The sequence below is a fragment of the Macaca mulatta genome, chromosome 7 (assembly GCF_049350105.2).
Source record: "Macaca mulatta isolate MMU2019108-1 chromosome 7, T2T-MMU8v2.0, whole genome shotgun sequence".
NCBI lineage: Eukaryota > Metazoa > Chordata > Mammalia > Primates > Cercopithecidae > Macaca > Macaca mulatta.
The window spans coordinates 179,105,716-179,115,467 of NC_133412.1; the positions used below are offsets into that span (position 1 = coordinate 179,105,716).

Consider the following 9,752-nt stretch of genomic DNA (forward strand, 5'->3'; position numbering starts at 1 on the left):
CTATCCAATGCCCCAAGCTGTGCTGGGCTGCAGGTTCTGGGCAGGGTGGGCCCCCAGGAAGGGGAACAGGTCACCTGCAGCTCCCATAAGCCCAGGTCCAGTCCCAGCTGGGGCTCCATCTCTGGCCTCTGCCAACCTTGAGATCTCCAGGTCCTCTGTGTCTCCCTCCTAGGGCCCACCAGGCCTGCTCAGCTCCGAGCCCCATGTCCGTACTCACCCTGCTCTGCTTTTCCTTGGGGTGGTGGCCCTGCCCTGGCCTCCAGAAATTGCCCTTGCCCCCACCCCTTCCTGTGTGAGGGGCTGGGCTGTTCCTCTCCTGCCCGGCGTGTTCCCACCTAAGCCCAACTGGCACAGTGCCCCAGCCCCTCCTGCCCTCTTCTGGCCTTCATGCCTAGCCATGCTGGCAGTCTCCCCCAGTGGCCTGGGCCTTTACCAGGGCCTGGCTCTGTGTCCAGCTGCCCCTCCCGTGGTCCCACGGTGCTGCCCCTTTCCCTCAGTGACAGGGGCTAGACTGCATGGGAATGGGCTGTGTCTCAGCTGTACGCACCTGTGTGTGTGTCGGTGTGTGCATGTGAGTGTGTGTGTGTGCTGGGGTGTGTTGCAGGTATACTTGTGTCTGGGGGAAGGGGGAGCATCTGCTTTCCTACCTCAGGCCTGGAATGGCCCTGCCAGGGTGGGTGGGGGCAGCGTGTGTGAGGACAGTGCTGCTTCGGTGTTTGCGTGTGGCTGGTGGGGGCGGGAGGACATGGTGTGGCACGAGTCGAGTCTCAGGTTCCGCATCTCCATCCAGCCGCTCCCGGATGGCCGCACTCCTGAGGGTGCAGAGCAGCCCTGGGGGTCAGGAGGCTGTTGGGACGCTGGAGTCAAGCATTGGCAGGGATGGGGTGGGCTGGACAGGCAGCGTGGCCAGGGGGCTTTGAGCCAGGGCAGTGAACCACCCCCGCAACTTTTTTAAGTTTTGAAAGTCATATTTATTCAAGTGTAGTTTATATTCAGTATAATCCATCCTGTTACATGTGAGTTTCAACAAATGCAGAGTCATGCAACCGCCACTGTAATGCAGATGAACAGTTGTAAGAAGATGAAGAATCTCTCCAAAAATTCCACCAGTCCCTGATCACTAGGAATCCATTGATCTGCTTTCTGTCAGAAGACTCTGACTGCATCATCCAAATGATCTATTATGGAAAATGTTATAAGCATACAAAACACACAAAACCAAGTTTTAAAAAGTGACATATTTAAAAAGTTTTCTTTAGCATACAAACAAAATGAAGGTACCTTCCCATTTTACTACAGACGTGCAGATATTTTTCTTGGTGCACAGAGATAAGGCAGAATTAGAATAAACATGTTCTAAAACTGACCTCCGGAAGAACTAATGTTCATCATTTCTTTGCAGAGTATGTGAATCAAGATTAGGGTTTGGTCTTTGGTGTCCGCACTGTGTCAAGGATCAGTCAGAAAATACAAATGGAGGGGCCCCTTTCTGAGGCCAGACCCCACTGTCAGGGCATGTGTGGTGACCAGGGGCCAACACCAGCTGAGGCTAAGAGGCTGCTCTGAGGAGGGCGAGTTTGCAGCTGCCTCTTGGACCCTTTGTTCAGGGACAGGACATGTGTGGCTGGGCAGCAGCCTTCACACCCCCCGCAGGCTGGTGCCCGGTGCCCACAGCCCTCTGTGGGGTTGTCAGGCCCCTGCACCCATGGTGGGGTGCTGGGCTCCAGAGTTCCCTGGGACCAGCTGACCTCTTGTCCTTGGTTTTGGCCCAAATGCAAGTCCCTGGTCTCTTCCAAGTAAATTTATTTTCCCAAGGCTGTGCAGCCTCCACTGCTGCCTGCTCCTTCCCAGGCCTCTTACAAGTCCCGGTGCTGATGCCTTTTTGTCCACCTCGTTTAAACTGTGGCCGCCGCCTCCAGCTCTGTGTCTGCCTCCCAGCGAGGGAGCCGTGGTTGACGATCTCGTGAGTGTCTGACCTTCTGAAGGGTACAGTGTGGAGTTTCATCGGTTTCACTTAAATGCCTAAGCACCTCTTCAGAAACCAGTGAGTCATGGGGGTTTCTCCACCTTTTCTCTAACCCTGTTTTCTAAGAATTTTCTTGGCAATTTCCTGGAAACTTGCAAGACAAGATTTTTTTGGTTGGAATGTGGGGTTGAACACCCATATAATGTCCTGACCAGGGCACTGCATAGTGGAGCTGTGGGAAAGTGGACACTGTCCTCCAGACGCCAGCATGGTAGATCCATTGGCAGCTTGCACCCTGAATCTGGAAAAGCCACAGGCACTCAACTTTATTCTGTGAGAGAAGTCACAGGGGCTACATCCTCCAAAGCCACAGGGGTAGAGGTGTCCAAAGTCTTGGGAGCCCACTACACCCAGTGTGCCCTGGGTATGGGCCTTGAAGTCAAAAGAGATTACCTTGGAGCTTTAAGATTTAATGACTGCCCTGCCAGATGTCTGACCTGTATGGGGCATATAGATCCTTTCTTTTTGCCAACTTCTCCCTTTTGGAATGGGCATGTTTACCTCAATGTCTGCACTCTAATTGTATTTTTCGAGTCAATAATTTGTCTTTGATTTCATAGGCTGATAGGTGGAAGGGAGTCATCTTCAGATGAGACGTGGATCTTGGGAATTTTGGGATGATTCTGGAATGAGGTAAGGCTTTGGGGGACTGAAGGCGTGATTGTATTTTGCAAAGTGAGAAGGACATGAGATTTGGGGGGCCAGGGGTGGAAGGATATGATTTATATGTTTGTCCCCTCCGAATCTCATGTTGAAATATGATTCCCAGTGTTGGAGGTGGGGCCTGGTAGGAGGTGATTAGATCATGAGGGCAGATCCCTCATGTATGATTTCGCATCATCCCCTTGGTGATGAGTGAGTTCTCCCCCAGTGAGCTCACACACAATCTAGTTGTTTGAGTCTGGGACTCCCCTCAGCCTCTTGCTGCCATTCTTGCCATGTGACATACCTGCTCTTCTGTTATGATTGCAAGTTTTGTGAGGTCTTTTCTGAAGCAGATGCTGGTGCCAGGCTTCCTATACAGCCTGCAGAACTGTGAGCCGATTCAACCTCTTTCCTTTATAAGTTACCCAGCCTCATGTGTTTCTTTACAGTAATGCAAAAGATGATACCCCTCATCTTCTCCTTTGCCATCATATGGCTTACTTCCATGTGTGTCTGGGTCCTCTCCTCTCATGAGAACACCAGTCTTTAGACTTGGGACCCATCCAAAATTTAGTATGGTGTCATCTCAAGTCCTTACCCTAATTTGTGAAGACTCCATTTCTACATGCAGTCACATTCTGAGGTTCCAGGTGGGCATACATTTGGCCAGGGAGATGCCATCAGCCTGCCATAGCAGCCTATGCAGGTACATTTGCATACAGCTTAGGGTTGACCTTTCCCATGGAAGTATTACATCCCCCTCTGGACTCCAGTTTCACATGTTTTGGAATTCTTCACCTTGTCCAGCAGGATGAGTCTCTTTTCATTTTCTAGTATTTTTCTCTCTCTTCTTTGGATTGGATTAAAAAGAATTGACATATTCTATAGATGCATCTTTAAGTTTTCGGTTCCTTCTCATGTCTGCTGCAATCTGTTATTAAACTTGAGTAACGTTTTTCTCTTTCTTTTCTTTTTTAATAAAATAGAGATGGAGTTTCACCATGTTGCCCAGGCTGGTCTCCAACTCCTGGGATCAAGCGATGCTTCCTTTTTGGCCTCCCAAAGTGCGAGGATTACAGGCATGAGCCACTGTGCCTGGCCAAATGATGTTTTTCATTTCAGAATCATACTTTCAGTTCTAGAATTTTCATTGGGTTCCTGTAAATATTTTCAGTTTCTTATAGAGATTCCCATCTAGTCACTCATTACAACCATATTTTCCTTTAAGTCTTTGAACATATTTAACATAACTTCTTTAAAGTCCTTGTCTGATAACTGAGTCTGCATCTAGGTCACCTTGGAGTTGATCTCCATTGACCTGTTTTTCTTTTGATTATGGATCACCTTTTCGTATTTCTTTGCATACATGGTAATTTTGGATGTGCACCTGATGTTGTTGATAACATGTGGTACTGATGTTGGGTTTTGCATTCTTCCTTAGCAGAGCATTGATTGTTTTTTTCAATGTTAGGAAGCAGTTAGCTTGAGTTGACTCAAACTCCAAAGTCTGTCTGCCCAGCAGTTGGCAGTAGCTGGAATCTCAGTTCTCTCAACCTTACAGGTGTTGCTTTCTGCTGGGCCCTTTGGAGTTTTCCTTACCCATGCACACCTAAGGGATCAGCCAGAGGTTTCCGTGGAGTTTACCTGCAGATTGTGGGGTTTCCCTTCGGTGACCTTCTCCTTTATGGACATCTTCTCTTCATTTCCAGCTGCTCTGAAAATGCAGCCCTGCATCCCACTCCTCAGCAGGAGGGCTGCAGTTTCCTGCTTGAACTCTAGCTGCATCTGTTACATGCGCTGGGGTGTGACTTCAGACAAACATTTCAAGGAATAATTCTTACTGGTATTTGCCTACTTTTGCTTATGTTCCAGTGCCTGCAATTGGTGTGTGTGTGTTGTGTGTGCTTAGTTTTTCCAGTGTTTATAATTGCCATCTGCCAAAGGACTGGTCTGATATTAGCTGCTCCAGCATTATTGGAATCAGAACGACTTTCTCTCATGTGGTTTTTCATTTTCATTTCCCTGTTGACTAGTGTGGTTCAACATCTTTTCATAAGTTTAGTGGCTATTTGGTTATCTTCTGTAAAACATCTGTTGAATTCTCTTTCCTATTCCTCTGTTGAATATTTGAAATTTTTTGGTTGGTTTACAGGGATCTTCTCTATATTATGGATCTGTTTCTGTCAGTTAGTTATATATGTTTATAGGAAACAGTGAGAAAAACTGAAATGAACCAAAAGACTACTAGGTGCCTTCAATGGAAAGCAAGGCATCGTCTTGTACACTCTTCCAGGTTATTTCATTCTATGGAGCTCTGCATCTTTTATTTTCTTTGAACTATTTTACAACTCTATAAGCCAGGAATCCCCAACCCCTGGGTCATGCACTGGAACCGGTTCGTGGCCTGTTAGGACCTGGGCCACATAGCAGGAGGAGAGGGGTGAGTGAGCATTACTGTCTGAGCTCCACCTCCTGTCAGATCAGTGGCAGCATTAGATTCTCATAGCAACGAACACTATTGCAAACTGCAGATTCATGTGGTCTACGTTGTACACTCCTTATGAGACCCTAATGACTAATGATGTGAGATGGAACAGCTTTGTCCCCAAGTCATCCCCCAATCCTGGTCTGTGGAAAAATTGTCTTCCATGGAACTAGTTCCTGGTGGCAAAAGTTGGGGACCACTGCTCGAAGCTGTAGATAATTGATAGCGATGCAAAACTCTTTGAATTGGTAGAAGTTCAAATTCTCATCTTTGGAAGGACAATGGATTCCTCCTCACCTTCCAGGGAAAAGGGCCATTTTGCATCTATTTATGAACGCCTTTTACCATTCTTTAATCAATTATATAAGTGTAGTAGTTTGAATTCCTCTTTGAACTGATTGTAGCACCTTAATTAATGAGATAAAGAGCATCTCTGAAATGTGTCATCATGTTTATGTGAGTCATGATCATAATATTTTTTTAAAATGACCTTTTAACTCGTTGAGATTTATTCTCCCCCATGGCCCCACCCAGCCTCAGTATCCAGGAAGCTTAGTTTTCTGTGGCCCCGGAAGGCGGGAGACCAGGTGTTGACGAGCAGATCTGAGGTTGGCCACAACTTTTCCCCACAGCTCTGCTTCAACCAGTGCCCTGGGAACGCCTCCCAACCGCACACCTGTTGGCCCAGGCGAGCTCCATGCCATGTGGCATCTCTGCTGGTGGCCACTTGGTGAGTAGTGCTGAATAGAGAACTGTGCAGCCCCTCCACAGAGCTTCCAGGGCTTCTGTGCTCTCCAAACCTGTCTGGGCTCAAGGGACCTTCTCAGGGTGTCATGTGTGGTGGCTGTGTTGAGCCCCTGTCCCTGATGGTAGGACTCAGGCAAGGACAAAGCTTTGGACTCAAAGAGGTGGTGTGGGGCGAGTGAAAGGAACAGGAGCTTTGGGGTCAGAAATGCAGGTTCCAGCCTGGCATTGTCTCCATGAGCACGGGCTGCAGCCTCACCAATAATTATAAGATTACTCACCTAGTTATCTTTTGGTCCATTTCAGTTTCTACAATGGTGAAAGTGTCAGAGACCACAGTACGCATTTGAAAAGCATCCAGGGATGGCAGGGTTCTGGGTGTGGACCAGCCCTCCTGACCATAACCCATCACACCAGGGATGTTATGCGACATCACATCCTGAATACTGAGGGTGTGACCTTGGTCACACCACTGACCTTGACGATTGTGAAAGAAAAATAAAATCTCAGAACTCCAAACTCATTATGCCACAAAGAAAAGCTGAGCTTGGAAGCTGGGTCATGGAAAAAATAAAAATAAAAAAAGAACAAAAATCACGCCTTTCCTTTTGTTTCTAAACTGATAGCAGCAGCAGATAGGCCAGGTGTCCCCAGGTGGCCTCCCTCAGCCTGACAATATAAATTAACAGCCCGGTCTTCATGACGTGGGACAAAAGGAGACAAGAAATCGTCCCTCCTGCCCCTGAGACGAACGCATATTTGACGTCTTCCTCTACTCTGTTTATTTTCTTATCAAGTGGAGATTTACTGAGCACAAGGTGAATGGGTAAGTTCTCCCTCAACTCCTCTTTTTCATGCAACGTGGGTGCTCAGTGACCTCCAATCAAAGCCTCACAAGAATGTGACCCTCCCCTCCTGATTTTTTCTCCTTTATCTTTCCCCTCCTCCAGCTTTTCCCCTTTTCAATATTGAAGCAGGACACAGTGTGATTCCACCTGGGGTCAGGTGGAAGGTGGTCCCTGACCGTGGTGGTCCGCGTTTCCTGGGAGACGGGCAGACGTGGGTGCTGAGGGGAAGAGGCCGGTGCAGTCTCAGGACGGGAGAGAGCATGTCCATTGTGCTGAGCGGGCTGGGAGGGATCCACAGAGAAGACGGTGTGGCTCAGCAGCCAGCACTGGGGACGGGAACGTGGGTGAAGGGCCTGGCACATGGAGCAGCTGAAGGTGTGAGGCTGTGACCTGCCCAGGAAGCCTGTGCCTGAGTTTGCAGGGTGAGTGCTGGAGTCGCACAGGCTTGTGTCCCTGAGCGAGGCCTGTGTGAGTACATGTTTGTGTCACGTGGCTCCCATGCATGGCAGGCATTGTCACGTGGCCCCCACACGTGGCAGGCATTGTCGTGTGGTCCTCACACTTGGCAGGCATGTGCAGCCTTAGTACCATGCCAGACGGGGCTTTCTGTCTCCTCCAGGCCCAGCCCTGCCATTTGAGCAGGGAGCTTGGCCATGGGACTGATGTTCCATCTCCTCCAGGCCTGGCCCTGGCCTGCCATGTTAGCAGGTATCTTGGCCATGGGAGTGGTGAGCACAGGTGTGGCCGTGCGGGGCCTCGCTGGCTGGGCTCGGTGGGGACCCCACACCCCTTGCTGGGTGTGGGTAGCAGAGGGGCTGAGGTGCCCTCTGGGAGGTGGTTGGGCAGGGGCAGGGTCGGGAGCGTGTTGGGAGACGGGGGTTCAGCTGGGCTCCTTCCCTGTGCAGCGGCTCAGCTGAAACCTGGGCTCTCACTCCCCTCACCTCTGCCTCCCCAGCATCCTCCCTCTGCCCCTCTCTTCAGCCTGCCTCGGGCCTTGCTCTGGGACCCCTGCTGAGAGGACAGGAGGGGCTTCAGGAGCACCCTGTGCTGGGCGGACACTGAGATCACAGCCTCACTCTGTGTCCCCTCACAAGGCCACGTGGTGGCAGGTCCTTCCTCCAGTCTAACCAGAGTCCTGCTTGCTGCTCTGCAAGCCCACTTGGGTCCCGTGGGGCAGGGGCACCTGGCAGGGTGGGCTTCGTGGATTCAAGGGCCACCGATTCCTCCAGGTCAACATGCTCAGATGGTTCCATTCTCCCCCTTCCCTCGGCCACAGGGACCTCTGTATCCTGGGCTGACCACAAATGTCAACACAAGAGTCACACCAGGAATGTCACACCATGTCACATGTCACACCACATCACACTATGTCACACCAGGGATGTCACGCCACATCCCACCATGGAAATCATCACACTGGGGATGTCGTACCCTGTCACACCCCATCATGCCACATCACACCATGTCCCACTGCATCACATCACACCAAGGATGTGACACCCTGTCACAGCACATCTCACGTCACATCATGTCACACCACACCCCATCACACCCCATCACACGAGAGATGTCACATCCCATTATACCACATCACATTATGTCACACCATGTCAAACTACATCATACTACATCACACCAGGGATGTCGCACCATAGCACATTGTCACACTGCAACATACCACATCGAATTATGTTGCACCACATCACACCCCATCACAACACATCACATTACACCACATCAGCTACATCATACCCCATCACACCAGGGATGTTATGCCACATCACATATGTCACGCCACATCACACCACATCACACCAGGGAGGCACACTCATCACATTGTCACACCATGTCACAACACATCATACCCCATCACACCAGGGATGTTACACCCTGTCACACCACATCACACCACATCACACCAGGAGTGTTGCACCCCATCACTCTCCATCACATCACACTGCATCACATTATGTCACACCACATTATACCACATCATACCTCATCACATCAGGAATGTCACACCACATCACATCACATGTTACACCACATCACACCGCATCACATCACATCATGTCACACCACATCACACTATGTCACCCCTAGTTACACTTCATCACACCACATTACACCAGGGATGTCACACCCAGTCACAGCACATCACATCATGTCACACCTTACCACATCACACCATGTCATACCCCATCACACCACATCACACCACATCACACCAGGGATGTCACACTCTGTCACACCACATCACACCATATCATACCCCATCACACCACATCACACCAGGGATGTCATACTCTGTCACAACACATCACACCATACCATACCCCATCACACTACATCACACCACATCACACCAGGGATGTCACACCCAGTCACAGCACATCACATCATGTCACACCTTACCACATCACACCATGTCATACCCCATCACACCGCATCACACCACATCACACCAGGGATGTCACACTCTGTCACAACACATCACACCATACCATACCCCATCACACTACATCACACCACATCACACCAGGGATGTCACACTCTGTCACACCACATCACACCATGTCATACCCCATCATACCAGGGATGTCATACCCCATCCGACTGCATCACATCACATCACACCATGTCCAGTCATGTCACATCACATCACACCAGGGACATTGCACCACATCACACCACATCACATCACACCAGGGATGTCACACTCTGTCATACCACATCATAGCACATCACACCATGTCCTGTCACATCACACCACATTACACCCTGTCACACCAGGGACATCACACCATGTCACACCATGTTGTGTTACATCGCAGCATGGATGGCTGGAGGGTGTGCGGGGGTCACCCAAGTGCAGCCTTGCTGGAGAGTTGAGGGAGGGTCCTGGGGCTGGGCGTGGTGTTCCTGCAGGAGGGCTGTTCCAGGAGGGCCGGCCCTCTGGAGGATGCTCAGTCCCAGGTGGAAAGGGGGAGGTGGGGCCTGGGTG

General features: G+C 50.1%; 1 long non-coding RNA gene across 1 annotated transcript; it reads left to right on the forward strand.

The window, feature by feature from the left end:
- Positions 1 to 990: 990 nt before the first annotated feature.
- On the forward strand, positions 991 to 6,656 carry LOC144330513 (uncharacterized). Its single transcript, XR_013396774.1, has 4 exons — positions 991 to 2,044; positions 2,587 to 2,659; positions 5,789 to 5,886; positions 6,207 to 6,656. It is a non-coding gene; the product is annotated as an uncharacterized LOC144330513 (long non-coding RNA).
- Positions 6,657 to 9,752: the final 3,096 nt, after the last annotated feature.